At 34.5% G+C, this 24,816-nt stretch overlaps 2 long non-coding RNA genes across 8 annotated transcripts; both read left to right on the plus strand.

Moving 5' to 3' along the window:
- Positions 1 to 264: 264 nt before the first annotated feature.
- On the plus strand, positions 265 to 1,690 carry LOC127011039 (uncharacterized). 4 transcript variants are annotated; one of them, XR_007764056.1, is made up of 3 exons: positions 265 to 524; positions 1,439 to 1,527; positions 1,587 to 1,690. It is a non-coding gene; the product is annotated as an uncharacterized LOC127011039 (long non-coding RNA). The 4 variants fall into 4 exon arrangements; XR_007764059.1 differs by lacking the exon at positions 265 to 524 and adding an exon at positions 572 to 592; XR_007764058.1 differs by lacking the exon at positions 265 to 524 and adding an exon at positions 604 to 801.
- Positions 1,691 to 9,785: 8,095 nt separating this feature from the next.
- LOC127011040 (uncharacterized) lies at positions 9,786 to 11,002 on the plus strand. Of its 4 annotated transcripts, none has more exons than XR_007764060.1 (3): positions 9,786 to 9,839; positions 10,751 to 10,839; positions 10,899 to 11,002. It is a non-coding gene; the product is annotated as an uncharacterized LOC127011040 (long non-coding RNA). The 4 variants fall into 4 exon arrangements; XR_007764063.1 differs by lacking the exon at positions 9,786 to 9,839 and adding an exon at positions 9,889 to 9,907; XR_007764062.1 differs by lacking the exon at positions 9,786 to 9,839 and adding an exon at positions 9,926 to 10,116.
- The last annotated feature ends 13,814 nt before the right edge of the window (positions 11,003 to 24,816 follow it).

A 24,816-nucleotide genomic window follows, 5' to 3' on the forward strand; every position in this document is an offset into this window, starting at 1 on the left:
AGATATTGAGCAAGGCATGGAGCGCTACACTAGTTCGTTAAACTAATTTTTTTTTTGTGAATTCCTATTACATTTATGTTTGGTTTATGACTGTATAGTGAAGAGTAATGTTAAGGTTATACCAACTTAAACCTTAAGAAAGGAAACAATGTTAAGTTGAGACAACAGAAAGTTGAGAATAAAAACAATGCAAGAAATCTGCTGTTGAGTTGTGAATAGAGACTTAACCCGCGAGGTTGCGTGATCGTCAGGACGGCCGTGTCGTGGCTCGATATCATCATTTTGAATTTAACTGAAATTATTGAACAAAGAAGATTTGAATTTGAAATCATGTCAATTTTTCGTTGCATCAAAAGAGAGAGAGATAATTTTGTTATACAAGGAGAGCATCGTTTGATGGCGCCTGTAGTTGTTCTACTCTTAGTACAGTTGTAGCAAAGAATAGGACAAAAGAGGAGAAGAAGAATGAGATCGCGGGCTTGCGAGCCAGTCAGTTCGCGAAGGCGGAGAGCAGAACAACACAGGTGACTTGCAGTGCTACTCTAAACTTGATATGGCAGAAAAGAATGAGACACCTCCATTCCCGACGCAAGTTCGGTCTTTTCCGACATATTTATAATGTAGTCTATTTTTTTTGTTGGCATATACTACATCTGTTGAAATTCGTCATTTCCCAAGACGTTGGGCGAAATACGGACGAACTTAACAATATCTACGTCGCTACTTATTGTGTTCGTCCATGACAACTAATGCTGTAAAAACAATATCAATATCCATTTTATTTATTGTTTACTCTTTTCGGTTTGTATTCAAGCTAGTGTGACCGTTAATTTATACGCAGATATTACCACATTTATCAACCCCCAAAAAATTATGATCTGAAAATAGTATATTTCTTTTGGGCCGGTTTTTGTTAGGTTGAGCCGCAGTCCGGTCGCCGGGACATGTCCGAGCCCAAAAAGTTATTTCGTTTTTTTTCTGCCTAAAACTGCCTTTCAGCTCTGCAGTGCCGTCGCCGAGACATGTCCGAGCGCCAAAAGCTGTTTTGTTTTTTTTTTTTTCTGCCCAAAACTGTCTGCTGCTGTCGACGTCAGCAGAGAATTCGGAGCAGCGTAGAAATTACCCTCCCTTTCTGTGTCTTATAATCTGGCTGCCCGCGGCGCTCAGAGAGCAACCTTCGGCTGGTCCTTTTTTTTGCGTCTCTCCGTTATGTTCAGAACGAAACCAAAAGAAAAAGAAGACCTAGTGAATTCTGTTTGATTTATGAAAAGAGAAGCAGCGGCTGTTTAAATTGTGCGCTGCGATACATTTTAATTTATTAATAAAAGTGATATTTTATGAAAAAAAATTAAGTCAGGTTAGTGCTTCCTTAAGTTGAAGATATTGTGTGTCGATCCACGTTTAAAGAACTTCTCTTTTTGACATTTTTTTTTTATAGATTTTAAAACATAACCCAGAAGATTCTAGTTCCGTTACCCGAAAGTGGCGTGATGAAATCCCTCAACGGGTTTTACACAGTTTGAAAAGGTAAATATACAAGTAAACAAGTAAAACACATTTTTTTAAACACACATTATTTTTTTCAGGAGCGATATCCAGGGAAAGCTATGAAAAACATTAAAAACAAATTATCTAAAAAAACACATAGATTTAAATGATACAATTTAAATAAAATATAGTGAAAAGTAAATGAATATGTAAAGTCCATGGAAAAATTGAGAATTTCCGAAGGGATTTCCCTGGGACTTGTACCTTGCAGGTGAAAGTCCATGGAAAAATCGAGAATTCTCGAAGGGATTTCCCTGGAAGGTGTCCCTTGCAGGTGAAAGTCCATGGAAAAATAGAGAATTTCCCTGGGACGTGTCTCTTGCAGAGGACAGGCCATACAACAAATGAGTATAAGAACCAGGGGAAATCCGAGGAGACTTCGAAAAAATTTCCTTTTCCTTTGCTCTGGGAAAAAAACGGACATTCCGGACACCATAGGTGATCGCCAAGTTCGTTTTGTACGAAAGTTCTTAAAAATCGCGGTCCTTCGAGGATAATTTTTTTAATTTGCATTTATTATTAATTTTTGTAATTTATGATAAGTTTTTAAATTGACTCTCTACAAAGCGCTCATCACTGAGTACTCATTCAGTACTCAATTTGTTTGAAAATGACAGCAGTGCTCAACAATAAGCACAGATTCAGTGCTTTTTAAAGCATCCTCTTAAGAGCTTTTTTAAACAGAAGATAAAGCACAGGTTCAGCACAGGCTCAGCGCTTATTTAAGAAAAAGGAAAAGCACAAGCTCAGTACAGTGTAAGCGTTTCGCAAAAATATAAATGTAAAATATAATTTTGGTTATATGTCATTTATATTCCCTTTGAGAGGGTATTACGATTTCAGTCAGAAGTTAGGAACGCAGTGTAGGAGACGATTTCGACCCTATAAAGTATACATATCCTTGATCCACTAGACGAGTCGATCTAGCTATGTCCATCTGTCCGTACGTCCGTCTGCCCGTTCGTCTGTTCGTTCGTCTGTCCGTCCGTTTCTACGAAAACTAGTCTCTCTGTTTTAAAGACGAAACTTTTTCAAAAGTCTTTTTTCTTTTGCAGTTTTCCAGCCGAATCGGAAAACTACGTCTTATAGCTGTGCACCGTTTTAAGAAATTCTTAAAACTAAACTTCTTATCCTACACATAAATATTATTGGGTGGCCTTTAGATATAAACCCTGAAAAGTGTTCCCAATAAGAATTAATTTTCTCTGTTCTAAAATAAGAACTGCACATTTTGAACTCACAAAATTCCAATTTCACACCTTCGCGCACAGGCAGCCATGAGCAAGGACTCGAGGGTAGGAGGTGAGATTCGGGTTCGTGGATACGCACGTTCACTTTCTCCTGCTCATTCTCAGAAGATAACGAGGGGTCACAATATTTGAAATGCAATAAAACAGGAGTGATCCGTGGAATACCAAACACACTGATTATGGGATGAGTAAACGCTTGCAATTAAAAACAACTCATACAAAATACATTTAAAACCGCCTAAAAAACCTCCGCAACCGCTTTTAATAGCTACTCTTAGCTTAAGGCTTAGGAAATTCGAATGGTTTCATCGCGACATCTTATGCCAATGCTGGCCCGACCTTAACTGACCATTCATATCTTGCTTACACAGAGATTGCCTTTCCTTAACCTATGTCGAAGTTTCACACCTTCGATATTTACCTACATCCAGACCCCTCCTACACCACGTTCACCCCCGGTAACTTGTTATCAATCCTTGTGTTCGTTTTCCTTCTAATAACCATTCTTCTGGGGTATTGGGCTGCTCCTTATGTTCGAGAACCAATCGGATTGGTTCTAGGAGTACAACATGCCTGTATGCACTCCCTGTAGATGTCAACCTGTTATGTGAACATTCTGGACTATAAAAATGACACCACTCAAATTGCTCAGGATCAGTTCTTCAAATGCCTTAGTACTGCATACCTATGGATTTAACCGTAGAATTTATCGATTCGGAAAACGAGGTTGAGATTGACAACCTGGAATTACCACCCACGCGAGATTCTGATCTTGAAATAATCGAAAACTCGGATCTGGAACTTGTGCAGGTTTCCGAAGCAGAAGATTCGGTTGATCGCCTTCTGCAAAGCGTATTTCAAGCGGCTGCATCGTCGACCCAAAATAGGGACCCAGGATTGGAGTCTCTTGAGTGGAGCCAGTTTCCATTAGGGACTACTACGCAGGCTTTCTTGGAATCCCTTATCACACACGAAGAAGGTGAAGATGTATTTCAGTGTGCACAGGAATTTCAATTGGACGAAGATGAGGTTTTTCCTAACGACGACCATATCTTTGAAGAACTTATGGGACCTCAACCGGCACCGACTAACCATTATTTAACTTTGCTGGATGATGGAGATGACGACGCATTACTAGATGTTTTATTTGACCTAGATTCTTAACTTTTTAATTATAAATACACGATGCATGAAGAAAAATAAAGTAAAAACTATTTTAAAACTGAGGGCTTATAATTGTTTTTTATTTATTGAACAATTTTTCTTTGCCTTACAAATACTTGCGTTGTGAACCAATAGACGATGCATATTAAAGTCGTATCGCAACCAAATTTTCCGTACTTTAGGACAGAAATAACAATAATAAAAGGAGGATTTTGATTTCTGATAGGCGAAGTTGTGCGCTTTTAGGCCGCTGCGAGTAGTAAAAAATTTTGTTTCTGAACACATCTCGCAATGGTACTTCACCATTTCGATGTTTTTAAAAATAAACTGGCTTTTCTATAAAAAATGTATCTTATATAGCATTTGAGGGACAATTCTTACGTTATATATACTAACTTTTATTACGTTATATATACTAACTTTATATAGCTTAGACATACTGATAAGTATTTCTGACTTTATATTCTCAAGTATTACATAGTTTGAATAAGTATTTTGGTACATATAATGAAGTATTGTTATCTCATTGACTCCACATGAATTAATAGAAATGTATAGTTTTTGACAAGTATAAAAGACCATGTAATTTCTGGTTAAAGAATTAGTATACAACAGTTAGGTACTAGTGCACGACGAATCCAATCTTACTCTGATCGAAAATGGTATGCATATAAATTAAAAGTAAATACTTTATCACCTAATTTTGTTGAATTTGATACTTCTTAGAGACCTTAAATGACGTGAAGCCTGTAATTGGCTACACAAAAATTGAAAATCTATATATTGGATTTGAGTATAAGATCACTGGATGTAAGCTGAAAAAGACACCATATGGAACTAAAATAGCTCTGTATTTAACTGATAAGGACGATAAAGATGTTTGGATATTTCTACCTAAAAGTTATGTGAACAAATTTTCTACAAAGACACCATTTAGGAAATTAAATGAGAATGGAATAACTTATATGGTATATAAAGGAAAAGATCTGAACAGATATAGTTATGCTCAAATTGAATTTTTATCAGTAAATAAGTAAAGTAAATAAGATTCTTCAATATAAAGAACTGAGTTTTTTAATCCAACAACAGTCTTAAATCAGTCACAAAAAGAAATAGTTTTCCTTAAAAATGTACGCTCAACAGATAGAACTATTCTTGATGCAATTTGAAGGCATGCTTTTCGAGCAACACCTACAAACGATGGAGTTCCTAAAAGCTACTTTGGAGGATTTAGAGGAAAAAGAGTTGATCCATTCGAAGTTTGGATTCCATTATAAACTTTGTCCCTGGAGCGACGATGATGCCTCATCTGGACCAGACACATGTCAGTGTCATATGCTGCCTGCACTGAAAGAGGAAGCCCTTAGTCTAATGATTAAATATTATAAGTTAAACAAACGTATTGCTCCAAAACCATAAATAAAACGAATTAATTTTACATAAATATATATGTTTTTATTTTTTAAAATGGTTTTTAAACATTTTTATTATTAATTTATCATTAAATAAAAAGACGTTTTTCTTGAATTTTCTTAAAAAAAAATAATTTTTTTTTTTTATTTTTAAAAAGACCGAACAGCATACAATAACGTCCGCAAGTGTTAGAAAAGTATCCCTGCAGTTGTTGCTTATTAAAAAAAAATTTATAAGCGTATTTTTTAAAATTTTAAAAATTTTGTTTTCTGGGGATATTGACCATATGAATTGAAAAATTTTGCTGACCTACGACTATCAAAATAAAATGCAATCCAATGAGTTCCAGGTTGATCTGAAGTGTCGGTATTCGCAATTATTAGTGCGGGATACTTTAAAATAGTTTTTGGTAACCTATCAGAAGGAAAAACTCCTTTAAAAAAAGATTTTGTCTTTGAATGCTTAGAAAGAAAATGTTCAATTTGTAAAGTATTCATTTTAAAAGAGCGTACGAATATTTCTATGCTTATCAATATCAATCATTGAATCGTATTCACAGTATACCAAGCAAGTAACTGCTTCAGCAAGTGGTTCCGAAAATCTTCCTTCGATTCTTATAGTACCTTCAGAGATTAAATTTGAACATATAGTTGAATTTGATTGATCAGCAGTTAAGTCAAGGGCTAATATAAAACTGTTTGAATCGAACATTTCCTTGGTAATTTGTAGTCCACGATCGTAATGTTTAATTCCACATGATCTAAAAAGAATATTATAAACTCTTTAGCTTTGAACCTTTTCAGCGTTCGAGTAATCGAACTCCAGAGCCTGGGAAGGAACTTGAACTCCGTTGACCAATAGGTTAAAGCGTTGAATTATAAAATGTTCAAATTAAAATGGGTCTAAGCCTCGGTTTCCTGAGTATGAGCGGTTCTTAAAAAAATTCAGTACCAGTTTCCATTAAATAAAACGCTGTTTTTCCAATATTGAAATTGATTCTTAAATCAACATTGTTAACAAGCAGTTTTGTTTGATTGAAAATATCTCCATGAACTTTTCTGAATAACTCAACCTTGTTACTATTTTAAAACAAATTTTTAAGGGTTTCATTCGAGTCCGGATAAACATATTTCCCTGCTGTTATTCTTCCAAAATTGGGAAAATAACCTTGGGAGGCCAAGTGACTTTCAGAGGCGTCACTCCCATAGTTTAAAATTGTTTGCAAATACGCTCTATAGTGATAATTATTATCACTTTGCGATACCAGTATATTATTTAAATAAACTGACGAACTTCTAAATATTGAATGTAGAATATTGTTTACAACACCAACAGCATTTCCTTCAATGCTGTTGTTATCATTTTTTTTTAAGTTGCACGACAAGTCGTAAATAAACAAATAAACGAACTAGAAATCCGTCTAATAGATGTCAATAAAACGGTAACGAGGCGTCCATATAGGATCAGCACGGAATAAAAATTGCTAGTGAGGGATAAAATACAGGAACTGCTGACCAAGTTGCTCCCCTTTTGAGAGTCCAATGATATTGGTGAAGAAGAAGGATGAATGTGATGGTTTGTGTATTGATTTTAGGGAGTTGAATGCAAATACTGTCTCAGATAAATACCCACTACCTCTGATTTCAGATCAAATTGGTAGATTGCGTGGCAGCAAGAATTTCACGAGGCCTGAAATGGCCAGTGGCTTTTACCAGATATCCATACACCCAGACTCTATTCAACGCACTGCAATCCTCACGACAGATGGCCAATACGAGTTCATAGCCATGCCGTTTGGTTTAAAAAACGCATCATCAGTGTTTCAGCGAGCCATCATGAGAGCCTTGGGTGAAGTGGCTTATTCATATGAAATTGTTTACATCGACGTTGTCCTTATTGTCGCTAACACAAAGGAGGAAGCTTTATCTAGGCTCAAGGAGGTATTGCAAAGACTATCAAGTGCTGAATTTTTCTACAACAAAAACAATTGTTCTTTCTTACAGCCTTGTGTAGAATATCTAGGATATAAAATTGAGATGATTGAAATAAGACCAAACCCTCCAAAAATTCAGTCATTGGCCGCATTGCCGCCCCTCAGTCAGTTACGCAGCTCAGGCAATTTATTGGCTTTACATCCTATTTTCGACAAGTCGTCCCACGATTTTCCGAATTAATGAAACCTTTATATTTATTAACTTCAAAAAACAGCATGTTTGAGTGGCGTTAGCGATTCGGTTCTTATCATCTATAATCCACAGTTTCCAGTTGAGCTTCACACTGAGGCTAGTGCACATGGGTGTGGTGCAATATTGATGCACAAGGTAAACGGTAAACCTAGAGTCATTGAGTACTATAGCAAGTGCACAACGGGAGCAGAAACAAGATACCACTCGTACGAGTTGGAAACGTTGGCTGTCTACAATGCAGTCAAACATTTCCTCCATTATCTACATGGCCGCCCATTCGTGGTGTACACGGACTGCAACTCTCTTAAAGCTAGCCGAGGATCCATCGTTGGTGGGCTTACCTTCAATCTTTTGAGTTTAAGGTAGTTTATAGGAAGGGAAGTAGCATGGCACATGTAGATTTCCTCTCACGCAAGCCATTACCAATTGTTAAGCAGACTACAAAAACAACATAAGTGCGAACAGATCTAGCAAATATATCCGAGACTAGCTGCTTGCTGGACAGCATCGAGATTCCGAAATTTTCGAACTAGTATCAAAGATGCAAAACAATGAACTAAAGTTAGAAGATGCGAAAACGGATGAGTTGCGATCTGGAATGTTATACTGGAAATTACAAAGAAATGGAAGAAATCGATGTCTGCCGGTAATCCAATGAGCGTTTAAATGGTCCGTAATCAATCACGTGCATGAGGCACTAGCACTTGGGCTGCGAAAAACTTTACACAAGGTATACACACAAGGTATTGGTTTCAGAGTATGTCTAAATATTTACGAAAATTTGTAGACAATCACATGCAAGCTTTCCAAATCAACTTCCAAATCCCATACCAAAAGTCAGTGTACCTTGGCATACAGTGCACATGGACATCAGGGGCAAGCTGAGTGGTAAGAATGACGTCAACGAATATGTGTTAGTGCAAATAGATGCCTTCACTAAATACATTCATTTTCATCACTCCCTTGGCCTTGACACGAACAGCTGCATTGAGGCGTTAAAATCAACTATCTGTACGTTTGGGGTACCAAGTCGTATAATTGCCGACCAGGGCCGCAGTTTTGCCAGTAACGATTTTAGGCAGTTCTGTGCTACACAAAAAATACTTACACCTAATCGCAACCGGCGCTAGCCTTTCCAATGGGCAGGTGAAGCGCGTAATGAGTACCATGACACCGGTAGAGACAAGTGAGCGATCCTGGCAAGAAGCCTTGAAGGAGGTTCAGTTGGCAATGAATTGTACGGCCAGTAGAGTTACGAAAACAAGTCCATTAGAACTTTTAATTGGTAAGAAAGCTAGACCAATGGGCCTGATGCCGTTGGTAGAAGAAATAGAAATAGATATCGACAGTGTAAGATCGAATGCACTACAGAATATTAAAAAGGCTGCCGAATATGATAAGCAACGATTCGATAAAAATAAGGCTAAGATAATAAGATACAAGATACAACGGCACTAAACAAAGAAAGTCTTTATGGTGACCGATATCCTTACGTAAGTAAGAGGACATACATGTATGCCCATGAGCAGTTGCGTGCCATGACTGAGGAGGTGGACGCAAAAGAATACGAGAGATCGCCGGCTGGGGCAGTCATAGATACCATAGACTCAGTGTAAAACATTTACAAGGTTATAGCCGCACCACGCAGTTAGCTGCGCAGTAACTGTGTGGCGGGGGCTATTTGGGTCCAGTGGCACCATGACGCAGATTGTGCGAGAGAGCGTTGAAGGGTGCGCAACATGAGCATGAGAAAGAGATATTGAGCAAGGCATGGAGCGCTACACTAGTTCGTTAAACTAATTTTTTTTTTGTGAATTCCTATTACATTTATGTTTGGTTTATGACTGTATAGTGAAGAGTAATGTTAAGGTTATACCAACTTAAACCTTAAGAAAGGAAACAATGTTAAGTTGAGACAACAGAAAGTTGAGAATAAAAACAATGCAAGAAATCTGCTGTTGAGTTGTGAATAGAGACTTAACCCGCGAGGTTGCGTGATCGTCAGGACGGCCGTGTCGTGGCTCGATATCATCATTTTGAATTTAACTGAAATTATTGAACAAAGAAGATTTGAATTTGAAATCATGTCAATTTTTCGTTGCATCAAAAGAGAGAGAGATAATTTTGTTATACAAGGAGAGCATCGTTTGATGGCGCCTGTAGTTGTTCTACTCTTAGTACAGTTGTAGCAAAGAATAGGACAAAAGAGGAGAAGAAGAATGAGATCGCGGGCTTGCGAGCCAGTCAGTTCGCAAAGGCGGAGAGCAGAACAACACAGGTGACTTGCAGTGCTACTCTAAACTTGATATGGCAGAAAAGAATGAGACACCTCCATTCCCGACGCAAGTTCGGTCTTTTCCGACATATTTATAATGTAGTCTATTTTTTTTGTTGGCATATACTACATCTGTTGAAATTCGTCATTTCCCAAGACGTTGGGCGAAATACGGACGAACTTAACAATATCTACGTCGCTACTTATTGTGTTCGTCCATGACAACTAATGCTGTAAAAACAATATCAATATCCATTTTATTTATTGTTTACTCTTTTCGGTTTGTATTCAAGCTAGTGTGACCGTTAATTTATACGCAGATATTACCACATTTATCAACCCCCAAAAAATTATGATCTGAAAATAGTATATTTCTTTTGGGCCCGTTTTTGTTAGGTTGAGCCGCAGTCCGGTCGCCGGGACATGTCCGAGCCCAAAAAGTTATTTCGTTTTTTTTCTGCCTAAAACTGCCTTTCAGCTCTGCAGTGCCGTCGCCGAGACATGTCCGAGCGCCAAAAGCTGTTTTGTTTTTTTTTTCTGCCCAAAACTGTCTGCTGCTGTCGACGTCAGCAGAGAATTCGGAGCAGCGTAGAAATTACCCTCCCTTTCTGTGTCTTATAATCTGGCTGCCCGCGGCGCTCAGAGAGCAACCTTCGGCTGGTCCTTTTTTTTGCGTCTCTCCGTTATGTTCAGAAAGAAACCAAAAGAAAAAGAAGACCTAGTGAATTCTGTTTGATTTATGAAAAGAGAAGCAGCGGCTGTTTAAATTGTGCGCTGCGATACATTTTAATTTATTAATAAAAGTGATATTTTTTGAAAAAAAATTAAGTCAGGTTAGTGCTTCCTTAAGTTGAAGATATTGTGTGTCGATCCACGTTTAAAGAACTTCTCTTTTTGACATTTTTTTTTTATAGATTTTAAAACATAACCCAGAAGATTCTAGTTCCGTTACCCGAAAGTGGCGTGATGAAATCCCTCAACGGGTTTTACACAGTTTGAAAAGGTAAATATACAAGTAAACAAGTAAAACACATTTTTTTAAACACACATTATTTTTTTCAGGAGCGATATCCAGGGAAAGCTATGAAAAACATTAAAAACAAATTATCTAAAAAAACACATAGATTTAAATGATACAATTTAAATAAAATATAGTGAAAAGTAAATGAATATGTAAAGTCCATGGAAAAATTGAGAATTTCCGAAGGGATTTCCCTGGGACTTGTACCTTGCAGGTGAAAGTCCATGGAAAAATCGAGAATTCTCGAAGGGATTTCCCTGGAAGGTGTCCCTTGCAGGTGAAAGTCCATGGAAAAATAGAGAATTTCCCTGGGACGTGTCTCTTGCAGAGGACAGGCCATACAACAAATGAGTATAAGAACCAGGGGAAATCCGAGGAGACTTCGAAAAAATTTCCTTTTCCTTTGCTCTGGGAAAAAAACGGACATTCCGGACACCATAGGTGATCGCCAAGTTCGTTTTGTACGAAAGTTCTTAAAAATCGCGGTCCTTCGAGGATAATTTTTTTAATTTGCATTTATTATTAATTTTTGTAATTTATGATAAGTTTTTAAATTGACTCTCTACAAAGCGCTCATCACTGAGTACTCATTCAGTACTCAATTTGTTTGAAAATGACAGCAGTGCTCAACAATAAGCACAGATTCAGTGCTTTTTAAAGCATCCTCTTAAGAGCTTTTTTAAACAGAAGATAAAGCACAGGTTCAGCACAGGCTCAGCGCTTATTTAAGAAAAAGGAAAAGCACAAGCTCAGTACAGTGTAAGCGTTTCGCAAAAATATAAATGTAAAATATAATTTTGGTTATATGTCATTTATATTCCCTTTGAGAGGGTATTACGATTTCAGTCAGAAGTTAGGAACGCAGTGTAGGAGACGATTTCGACCCTATAAAGTATACATATCCTTGATCCACTAGACGAGTCGATCTAGCTATGTCCATCTGTCCGTACGTCCGTCTGCCCGTTCGTCTGTTCGTTCGTCTGTCCGTCCGTTTCTACGAAAACTAGTCTCTCTGTTTTAAAGACGAAACTTTTTCAAAAGTCTTTTTTCTTTTGCAGTTTTCCAGCCGAATCGGAAAACTACGTCTTATAGCTGTGCACCGTTTTAAGAAATTCTTAAAACTAAACTTCTTATCCTACACATAAATATTATTGGGTGGCCTTTAGATATAAACCCTGAAAAGTGTTCCCAATAAGAATTAATTTTCTCTGTTCTAAAATAAGAACTGCACATTTTGAACTCACAAAATTCCAATTTCACACCTTCGCGCACAGGCAGCCATGAGCAAGGACTCGAGGGTAGGAGGTGAGATTCGGGTTCGTGGATACGCACGTTCACTTTCTCCTGCTCATTCTCAGAAGATAACGAGGGGTCACAATATTTGAAATGCAATAAAACAGGAGTGATCCGTGGAATACCAAACACACTGATTATGGGATGAGTAAACGCTTGCAATTAAAAACAACTCATACAAAATACATTTAAAACCGCCTAAAAAACCTCCGCAACCGCTTTTAATAGCTACTCTTAGCTTAAGGCTTAGGAAATTCGAATGGTTTCATCGCGACATCTTATGCCAATGCTGGCCCGACCTTAACTGACCATTCATATCTTGCTTACACAGAGATTGCCTTTCCTTAACCTATGTCGAAGTTTCACACCTTCGATATTTACCTACATCCAGACCCCTCCTACACCACGTTCACCCCCGGTAACTTGTTATCAATCCTTGTGTTCGTTTTCCTTCTAATAACCATTCTTCTGGGGTATTGGGCTGCTCCTTATGTTCGAGAACCAATCGGATTGGTTCTAGGAGTACAACATGCCTGTATGCACTCCCTGTAGATGTCAACCTGTTATGTGAACATTCTGGACTATAAAAATGACACCACTCAAATTGCTCAGGATCAGTTCTTCAAATGCCTTAGTACTGCATACCTATGGATTTAACCGTAGAATTTATCGATTCGGAAAACGAGGTTGAGATTGACAACCTGGAATTACCACCCACGCGAGATTCTGATCTTGAAATAATCGAAAACTCGGATCTGGAACTTGTGCAGGTTTCCGAAGCAGAAGATTCGGTTGATCGCCTTCTGCAAAGCGTATTTCAAGCGGCTGCATCGTCGACCCAAAATAGGGACCCAGGATTGGAGTCTCTTGAGTGGAGCCAGTTTCCATTAGGGACTACTACGCAGGCTTTCTTGGAATCCCTTATCACACACGAAGAAGGTGAAGATGTATTTCAGTGTGCACAGGAATTTCAATTGGACGAAGATGAGGTTTTTCCTAACGACGACCATATCTTTGAAGAACTTATGGGACCTCAACCGGCACCGACTAACCATTATTTAACTTTGCTGGATGATGGAGATGACGACGCATTACTAGATGTTTTATTTGACCTAGATTCTTAACTTTTTAATTATAAATACACGATGCATGAAGAAAAATAAAGTAAAAACTATTTTAAAACTGAGGGCTTATAATTGTTTTTTATTTATTGAACAATTTTTCTTTGCCTTACAAATACTTGCGTTGTGAACCAATAGACGATGCATATTAAAGTCGTATCGCAACCAAATTTTCCGTACTTTAGGACAGAAATAACAATAATAAAAGGAGGATTTTGATTTCTGATAGGCGAAGTTGTGCGCTTTTAGGCCGCTGCGAGTAGTAAAAAATTTTGTTTCTGAACACATCTCGCAATGGTACTTCACCATTTCGATGTTTTTAAAAATAAACTGACTTTTCTATAAAAAATGTATCTTATATAGCATTTGAGGGACAATTCTTACGTTATATATACTAACTTTTATTACGTTATATATACTAACTTTATATAGCTTAGACATACTGATAAGTATTTCTGACTTTATATTCTCAAGTATTACATAGTTTGAATAAGTATTTTGGTACATATAATGAAGTATTGTTATCTCATTGACTCCACATGAATTAATAGAAATGTATAGTTTTTGACAAGTATAAAAGACCATGTAATTTCTGGTTAAAGAATTAGTATACAACAGTTAGGTACTAGTGCACGACGAATCCAATCTTACTCTGATCGAAAATGGTATGCATATAAATTAAAAGTAAATACTTTATCACCTAATTTTGTTGAATTTGATACTTCTTAGAGACCTTAAATGACGTGAAGCCTGTAATTGGCTACACAAAAATTGAAAATCTATATATTGGATTTGAGTATAAGATCACTGGATGTAAGCTGAAAAAGACACCATATGGAACTAAAATAGCTCTGTATTTAACTGATAAGGACGATAAAGATGTTTGGATATTTCTACCTAAAAGTTATGTGAACAAATTTTCTACAAAGACACCATTTAGGAAATTAAATGAGAATGGAATAACTCATATGGTATATAAAGGAAAAGATCTGAACAGATATAGTTGTGCTCAAATTGAATTTTTATCAGTAAATAAGTAAAGTAAATAAGATTCTTCAATATAAAGAACTGAGTTTTTTAATCCAACAACAGTCTTAAATCAGTCACAAAAAGAAATAGTTTTCCTTAAAAATGTACGCTCAACAGATAGAACTATTCTTGATGCAATTTGAAGGCATGCTTTTCGAGCAACACCTACAAACGATGGAGTTCCTAAAAGCTACTTTGGAGGATTTAGAGGAAAAAGAGTTGATCCATTCGAAGTTTGGATTCCATTATAAACTTTGTCCCTGGAGCGACGATGATGCCTCATCTGGACCAGACACATGTCAGTGTCATATGCTGCCTGCACTGAAAGACGAAGCCCTTAGTCTAATTATTAAATATTATAAGTTAAACAAACGTATTGCTCCAAAACCATAAATAAAACGAATTAATTTTACATAAATATATATGTTTTAATTTTTTAAAATGGTTTTTAAACATTTTTATTATTAATTTATCATTAAATTTATAATTTATCATATCAAAAAAATTTATAAGCGTATTTTTTAAAATTTTAAAAATTTTGTTTTCTGGGGATATTGACCATATGAATTGAAAAATTTTGCTGACCTACGACTATCAAAATAAAATGCAATCCAATGAGTTCCAGGTTGATCTGAAGTGTCGGTATTCGCAATTATTAGTGCGGGATACTTTAAAATAGTTTTTGGTAACCTATCAGAAGGAAAAACTCCTTTAAAAAAAGATTTTGTCTTTGAATGCTTAGAAAGAAAATGTTCAATTTGTAAAGTATTCATTTTAAAAGAGCGTACGAATATTTCTATGCTTATCAATATCAATCATTGAATCGTATTCACAGTATACCAAGCAAGTAACTGCTTCAGCAAGTGGTTCCGAAAATCTTCCTTCGATTCTTATAGTACCTTCAGAGATTAAATTTGAACATATAGTTGAATTTGATTGATCAGCAGTTAAGTCAAGGGCTAATATAAAACTGTTTGAATCAAACATTTCCTTGGTAATTTGTAGTCCGCGATCGTAATGTTTAATTCCACATGATCTAAAAAGAATATTATAAACTCTTTAGCTTTGAACCTTTTCAGCGTTCGAGTAATCGAACTCCAGAGCCTGGGAAGGAACTTGTTACTATTTTAAAACAAATTTTTAAGGGTTTCATTCGAGTCCGGATAAACATATTTCCCTGCTGTTATTTTTCCAAAATTGGGAAAATAACCTTGGGAGGCCAAGTGACTTTCAGAGGCGTCACTCCCATAGTTTAAAATTGTTTGCAAATACGCTCTATAGTGATAATTATTATCACTTTGCGATACCAGTATATTATTTAAATAAACTGACGAACTTCTAAATATTGAATGTAGAATATTGTTTACAACACCAACAGCATTTCCTTCAATGCTGTTGTTATCATTTTTTTCAAGTTGCACGACAAGTCGTAAATAAGCACTTGATAAATCTCGATACGTTTCACAATTTCCCAAGCAAACAAATTCGATTGAAGAGGCACCGTCCAAAGAAGCAATCGGGTTGTATGTGACTTCTTCAGTTCTTCGAATAGAACTTTGCGTTCATACATTCGATATGCGTACTCATTTTGCTTTAGAAAAAATATCTTTAATATTTAATTTTCTTGTTGATATTTTTTTTATGTTGCTTTTGGGTATGTTTACGTGGTCGTTTAGATATATAATGAAGTCATTTTTTCCTATTACCTAGCCTTTTATTTCTTTTTCGACTTCCACTTTGAAAACGGGTAATTTTATCAATTGCTTTATTTGAAAGATTTTGTAAAGCAATTTTATTTGTTCTTGAATTATATTTCTTAAAGGCTTTCTCCCAAATTCATTGATTGCAGCCTTACCAGTCTTAGCAGCCTGATTTTTTATAGCAGTTATGCCCGAAAGAAAAAGTGGTTTTATGTAATTAAAAAGACCGCTAAAAAAATTTCCGATTCCTCGTCCTTGTTGCACTATATGCGGAGATATGTAAAGACTTCCGATGTTGCTTAAGCCCCCACCACACTGATTTACATAATAATCCTGATAAGATTTCACCATGATGACTATTTTGGTTCTAAATAAATAATACTTGGGTATGCATTATTTATAGTCCTGACCTTCTTCTTCTTCTAAAGTGAAGAGTAACGAAAATCGGAACAGCTGAAGTTTCAAATGGTACATTATATACATTGGAATCAGTAAATAGTATTGAGATTTCATTTGGTGACCATATGTCCAAAGGGTAATATTCAATATTTTTAAATTGAATATTTTTTTCCTTTCCATTATAATGCATTACACGAAGACATCGCGGTCTTTTACTACCTACTGACCTTGGTTTTATTATGTCAGTGTAAATAAAAATAAATCCATTTTCAAGAATATTCGTTTGAACGGATACATTTTTATACCTAAATGTTTCAGCATTTACAAGACTAACAAACTCGGTTTCTTCAACGAGATTTTTATCTTGGTTAGGTGTATATTTAATGTAATTATTCAAATATATGTCTGAAATACCGACTTCCCAATCATCGTTCATGTCTTCTGGAATGTTAACAATGTTTGTAATTGCACACTTTACGGTTTCAGGAAATACATTCATTGAGTCATTACTTAACAATGTGATAAAAATCTCATTTAAATAACCCATATTTGATTTTTATGAGGTATCACTCCCTTTTCGTTTATCTGATACAACATTTTCTTTTTTATTTGAACTAAAATCCTCATTATCACTTTCAGGTGGTAAATCGGGAAACTCAAAGTTTTCCGGACGTGAGTGATCGTACTTTGATGTTGATTTTGATGTGTTGGATTTTATATCAATCCAATCAGTGGTTTGGGATTCAATTGTTTTGGTTGTAATAGGATTCGCTTTTTGTTCGTTGGAAAATTCCATGATTTATTACGTTTTTTATTTTGATAGTAACTTAATTCTTGACGAATTTCGATCCATTTATCGAAATCACTTATTTTGTTATTATTCAATATTGGTAAAAATTCATTTCCTCTATCATTGTTTATCAATTTCTGATAGCTGTTCGGATGCATTAAAATTACTTTGCTTAAATTATTATTAGGCTCTTTTTGTAAACCATTTTCATTTGAATAGTACACAGAATATTCTGATTTAAAAATGTCAGATCTAAATCTTAAGAGATCGTTATTGCCCTGCGTGAGATCAATAGATAAATATCCGTTGAGGTTGCTCCGTTACTTCTTTATATATTCTAAATAGCTCCGTGGGGTTTTCTGGGTAAATTTGTCTTGCTTAACAATGAAATTAAGCTTATCACGAGGATTTTTGAAAGCAACAATGTATTTGGTATTTAGTGAAATATCTCTGGTGTGCGAAGATTTATGAAATATGTCCTGAGTTACCACTATTACTGATAAATTCCTATGGTGTGATCCTTTTGTAAACAGCTCACACACATTTTTATTAAAGGCTCCCATCATCAAGTCATCCAATATTAAAATAATTGGTTCCTTCGTTTCATTTTCAACTGTTTCAGGGACTCCTTTAAAATATTCAATCTTTTCGAAATTGGGCTTGGCACTCTCCTCTGCATAACACCAAATAATTCGATCTATTGAAATATTAAAAAGATCATTCTTTTTGGTGATTAGGTTTTTTAAAAAGGTTGTTTTTCCCGATCCTAAGGGGTCCACAAATAAGCATTGTAAAAGGATGTATAAATTTTGTAAACATTTTTTATTAAAAAAATTTATTTTATTCGGAATGAATTTAAATATATTATATTATTACTAATTGCTTATATAATGTTTTTAAGTTATACTAGGTTTTATTAATATTCTCTTGATCGCGTTTCTTGGAGCAGTTCTTCTCGAAATGAGTATCAGATCCGCAATAATTACAATAAATAAGTTGCGTGTATCCATTTTTACGGGGATCATTTCCAAAAAATCTCTTAAAAGAATCCATAATAAGAGACAACCTGATAGGACCATGAATTTCTTTTTACTAAATTTTAAACACATGTGTCACCATTACTATATATTTCATAATTGGTGTTTTCTAAGAATACAAACAGCTTAAATAAATTATTTAATGAACATCGAAGTGGAAGTTTTTTCTTGTGTATTCTACAATTCGTAAAAAAATTCGGTAGTTGAGTTAAACTTCTTCCGATATCTATATCGATAATGTTTGTTGATAAATACTTGATTAAAAAATTCTTTTTAATTTCACCACGAACAAGAACTGTGTGATACTTATTGAGTGGTGTGAGTATTTCTTCAAGACTTGTGTATGGAATATCTCCAGCTGACCAATCCAATCCGTTTATGTTCTGCTGGTTAAGGTGCTGCTGCTTAAGAGCTCCATTATCCAATTCTTTTATGTTATATGGCGGTTTGAAATGGAAAAAATTAGGTATAACAGTTCCAGCAGGCATAAACGCCAGCTCCTTAACGAAAACTTGTTTGTTGTTACCAAGTACATATTGAAAATCTACTATAATGCTTGAATTACGATCGACTGTGTTCATCATTGGTTGAGATTTTTTAATCAACTGAGGGTGTGCTTGCTAGGGCTTTCTCCTTTATATACCGGTAAGACTAGAACATATTTACAGTTTATTTAAAGTAGTCTTACCTGATGGACATGTGTGTAACTAAAAGAAATAAAACTTCTCGAAAGAAACAGGACCACGAAGTCATTTTTGGATTCGAGTATTATGTTGTTCATAACTTAAAATTGAAATGTGGTCTGTCAACTACTCGAAAATTTTTGCAGATGGTTTGGATGCAGCAAAGTAAAAATAATTTCATTGGATTTGACAAAGACGAATGGATGCAACTGCTTACGTATAAGGAATTTATTCAGTTGAAACTGGACCAGTATGACTTCTGGATGCCTGATACAATTATTGATCATCCGTGCTTGCACTCCACAAAATGTAACTTTAGATTTAGGAAATCAGATAATCAGTACATTTTTGTGATTAATCAGTATGGTAACAAAATTGAGTTTGATTCTGAGTCCTGGAGATTATTACTAAGATTAGGCATATTTTTTACTACATTTTTATGTTGGAACTCCATATTAAGACAGCAAGTAATATATCTTTACAATAATCAATAATATTATTCCTAAGTCCAATATTATTCCTAAGTGTGTATCTTTACAAAAATTTGATATTCAACTATCTGATTTAGAAGGTACCTATGATAAGGATGTGCAAATAGATTTAACACGATTATGTTTTGAAATATCAAAAAAGATGCGTTCAGAAATAAAAAGGGATGTTCTTGTATATAAGCAAGCATTATTGATTAAGCAACCATCGTCATCAAATAAAAAATAATACTAATAAATCAACACCTTAAGATGAGCAAACAACAAGTTGTCGATGAAATTCATAAGGCAGCGCGAAAAAATTTTATACGGCGGAAGTTCGTTCAAAAAGAGTCAAATGACACATGGCAAATTGATTTAGTTGAAATGATACCATTTTCGAAAGAAAATAAGGATTTTAGATATTTACTGACCGTTATTGACACGTTCTCAAAGTATGCATACGCCGAGGCAGTTAAGTCAAAGTCTGCCCTGGATGTAGCAGAGGCAATGAAATCTGTTTTTAAAAAGAGTAAAAGTACACCCAAGAATATTCAGTCAGATCAAGGGAAAGAATTTTTTAATTCCACTTTAAGGAAATTAATGGATAAATTTGATATAAATCATTATCATACTTATACGCATCTCATGGCTTCTATATGTGAACGCTTTGATAGAACATTAAAAAATCGTATGTGGAAAATGTTTAGTATGCAGGGTAAATATAAGTGGGTTCATAACATCAATTATCTCGTAAATCAATACAATAATTCATATCACCGAACAATTAAAATGAAGCCTTAGATGTCTGCACGAAAAATGAAGAGTTTATTTTAAAATCGGTGTAAAATATACCAAAAATATTTCCAAAACATAAATTTCTAGTAGGTGATTTTGTTAGAAAAAGTAAGTACAAGGGAGCATTTATGAAGGGATACGAACCTAATTGGACCACAGAAGTTTTTAAAGTTTTAAAAGTCAAGTCTACATACCCCGTAACATATGAAATACCAGATTGTATGAGTACCCCTATTAATGGGTCATTTTAAGAAGAGGAACTTTAAAAAGTGAAAGACAAAAATGCTTCCCTATTAGAGAAAATACTAAAAGGGAAAAATAATCAAGTGCTTGTAAAATGGAGCGGTTTCGATTCCAGCCACAACTTATGGATATCTGTAAATGACCTGCTAAAGTAATAAAACGCAACAATAACAAGTTTAATTTTTTATCTATTTATTTACAAATTTTTATTCTTATAATATAAACATATAAACATTTATTTAATAACGGGTATAATTTTGACTACTACTTAATATATGTTCAATATTATAATAACCATGAGCTAATGTATTACAATTATCTGGTAAAATATATCTTTTATCATCCTTATAATTAAGACTTATTTTATTCATAATTTCAGTATAGAGGATGTGCGACCTACTTCGAATAACTCGCTAGGATCCATAAAATGTTTTTTTATATTTTATACATTCTATATAATCTTCATGATACAGTTTTTTAATAACTGAATTCTTTACTTCTTTAATTTTTTTTTTATACATTATACATTTTATTTTTATACATTTTTTTCTTTATCAACTAAACAAGAGTATGCCTTAGCCTTAAGTCCAGCAAAAGAAGTCATAACCCTACCTGCATGTTCATCCTTCATTTTGCCAGGTTCCCTATTATTAGCTTGAACTATATTAAATTGGTTTTCTAGTTTATAATTTGAGGTATCGAATCGTTCAGGATTTTCTTTTATAGTTTCGTAAAAGACTTCCTTTGAAGATAAAATAAATGAATCTGTATCCATACAAATTATTTTCCAAGAAGGACTTTTAAGTAATAGAAAATTATAATAAAATTCATACATAAACCATTTAGATAATTCTAAAACAGCAACTCCTATGTCTATTGGCTTATCATACATAATTTTTGATGGGGTTGATTCAATCGCTGCAAGATCTGTCCCAAATATCTCAACGCTATGGAAGTCATGTCTAGCTATGCGTTGCCTGAAGCCTGGCGAATTTTGTCTTGATTTATAATGTTTTACTAATACTATATTTCTACGCTTGGCCACATTTTCCATTGTTTTGCCGTATACTGCATTATTCATTAACTTAAAAAAACTTTTTTCTAAATCATTATCTGCTAGTTTTCTTTGACCAGTGTTTAAATCAATATAGGGCTTTAACCAGCATGATTGTGTAAAAGACAAAACCCTATGTATTTTTTTACAATTAAACCATGCTGTATACAAAGTTGAAGCTGTTTTAAGTGGATAATGTATTCGCTTTTATTCGATAAATCAGCTATAAGTTTTTGCTGCTTACCTCCTGGAGGAACTTTGTTTTCTGGACAGAAAGGCAAGTAGTTATGTGAGTCATGCCGATCAGTAGGATATTCTAAATCCACTTTTAATATATATCCTACATTTCCATCAGCAGAAATATTTTTGAAATCGAAAGATTCTAATTGATCATTACTTAAAAATTTAAATCCTGAAAGCGGTAAGGGTTGACTCATTGCCCAACCATATAAATTATTTGCATCAATATAGCTGAGGTAGTTATTTGGTTTACTTGAATCGAAGTTAGTTATATATTTATTATTAGCTATAGAAATTCTTTGGGTACATTGAGTTAACCCACCCCTTATCGCTCTTTTTAAAAAGTTGTACATGTCTCCGTCACTAATAAGTTCTAAATTTACATTAGTATACTTGAGCATAGCATCCCAAGATATTGACGGTGCTGTAACATAGTTAATAGGGTCAGCTTATAAATTTTCTGACAATTTTTCCTAAAATTTTCGAAAACTTCGGTCAAAATTAAAACAACACTTTCTAAATAAAGTTTTATATAATCTTTTATAGTATTACAGTTGAAAGTTTTCCAAACCTTTTGTGCAAAACTGTAATCATCTTTACTACAATTTTCTTCGCTGAGAAAATTGTAAAAATCCTCAAATTTTTCAAAACTATCTAAATAGTCGTAAGCGATAACACCCTTCCTACGCATTTGCTTAAATTTTACTCCCTGAAATTTAGTACTTAGAATTTTAAAATCTTTGTCCTCCATGTAGCTCGATAGTTTTTCTAAGCTAGAATTTAAAAATCTAATTGAATCGATATATCTTATTTTATATCTATTTGATGCATTTATTTTAATTGTCTGCGTTAGCGCTACACAAAGCTCTTTATTACAGGGTATGGGGCTTAAGTCTCCTTCTAATTTAGTAATGAATAAATGTATGTCATATTTAGATACTACAGGAAAGAAGGGATCACTTAATTTGTACTTTGGCTTACAATTTTTATAAATGGGACCCATGTATTTTCCAGAAAATAATCAAAATATTTGTCCAGGTCGTCAGCGTTTATTTCCTTTTCACAGGCACAGCAATTTCCTTCCTGTTCATGGATTGTGCTAGCAATCGGGTTTTTGAGGGTCGACCAGTACATGTAAAACAAGCTAGTTTTTTCCTTTAGTGATTTGCAGAATTTTTGTATGCAGTCAGCGCCTATAAAATTATACAAAATTTGAATTAGTTTTTAAAGTACTAAGAAATTAATTATTTATTGTTTTTTACATACCTTCATATGTCCACAATTCGTTAAGATCCGGATTATATTTATGTGCTAATAAAATGATACGGCACATGCAGTACGCTTGTGCACTTTTGTTGTTGACGACGTTGAAGACGAATTTAGGCATGTTCTATAGTTTTCAAGAACAGCCTCAATATAGGCATATATCACCACCGGAGGAGATAATTTTTTATGAAAGCCCTTGAATGAAGTTGTAGTGTTTAGTTCAGGGTAAAACGAGGCCACTTTTCCGCATTCAAGTTTGTTGTGGGTAGTATTATTAACTGTGAAAAACTGTAGACAGTTATCACAAAAATATCCTCCTGATTTTGCCTTGGAATGCTGTGAGTAGCATAATCTTTTTACACTTGTAATGTAAGCGTAATGCATACTGTCCTGGTTTACGTTATTTATTCCCAATATATTGATGTGGTTGGTTTGAATACATTTGGTTCTAAACGTTGGGCCGATAATTTTATCACCATCAGCGTCGATCTCATAAACATTTATACTGAAGTCTTTATTATTTTTCTCGAAATGGATAATCTCTTTATTCCTTATTGGAAACTCGATTCCTGAAAAATCCAATCTTATTCCGTCATATACAATTATTTCATTATTAATATTAATAGTTGTGGGCTTTGTCATTTTCTCTCGTGAATACTTTTTTTGCTTTGCTGTTATAAAGGTAGCACTCTCATGAGTTTTGTTAGCTATGAATGCCAGTATGCACCATTTGAAACAAAATACGTCAGTATTCTGTACGTTTATAAGTGCATTTCGGGCTCTTATATTCTTCCGGGCCTGAATGTATCCGCTAGCAGGAATGTTTTCTAGCTTTATTATAGTAATTTCAAAATAATTGAAATTTTTTATTACCCAACCAGAGTCTTTTTCTTGAAACTCACTGCTCGATGCTAGTAAGCTATCTACTGCCATATTAAGTTCATCGATAATGCTTTCATTTTGGTATACAGATTTATATGATGTCCCAAAATGTTTTGTTGCTTCAAAAGTAATTCATTCGTCTGTTTGTTTAATATAGGTATCATAAACTCTAAGGTTGAATTTAATGGCTCTATATTCTATCATGCAATGCTTTATAATTTCAATTATATTTTTTTGGCAATGCTGATAAAAATCTTTTAAATCAATAGTGTTTTGGACTGTACTATTGATTCGATATGATTTAACAGGAAAAACAGTTTGAGAGTTAAGAAGAATTATGTTTTCATTATTTTTTACTTCCCTGGCTGATGCATTTTTATGCTTATCGTTCAATATATGTTGACGTTCCCTTGATGCAAGATATTTATCACCACAAGTAGGGCATAAAAGTTCTAATTTTAAATCTATTTTCGCTAATCCTAGCTTTTTTTCCTTGTTTGAGTACTTCCTTACCCTCATCCATTCTAATCCGTTTGAGAGCATTTGATGATGTTGTGGGATGATCGTCCAAATGATTTTGCCTTCGGTTTAGTGGTTGCCGTTTTTCAACATTCATTAAAACATTGAACGCATTTATAGGTCCATTACAATTTTGATAGTGCTCATTAAATTCATAATTATGAACTAAGGTAGAGCATAAGTCACACCTTATTTTTGATTTACACATTAAAACCTCGAAGGCATTCCGAGGCTTTGAGCACTGAGCATAATGGGTTTCAAACTCACTCATCTCGACATTTTTGGTGCACAAATCACAAGCAACGAATGACTCCATTTTTAGGGTTTCGGTTTTAATATTTTTATTAAAAAAATATATTGTTATATGTTGTAATGTTGTTAACAATTTTCACCCACTCGTTATAAAGGTAAAAAGCACGATAATGTTGTTAACAATTT

Source organism: Drosophila biarmipes, chromosome 2R (assembly GCF_025231255.1).
Source record: "Drosophila biarmipes strain raj3 chromosome 2R, RU_DBia_V1.1, whole genome shotgun sequence".
Classification (NCBI taxonomy): Eukaryota; Metazoa; Arthropoda; class Insecta; order Diptera; family Drosophilidae; genus Drosophila; species Drosophila biarmipes.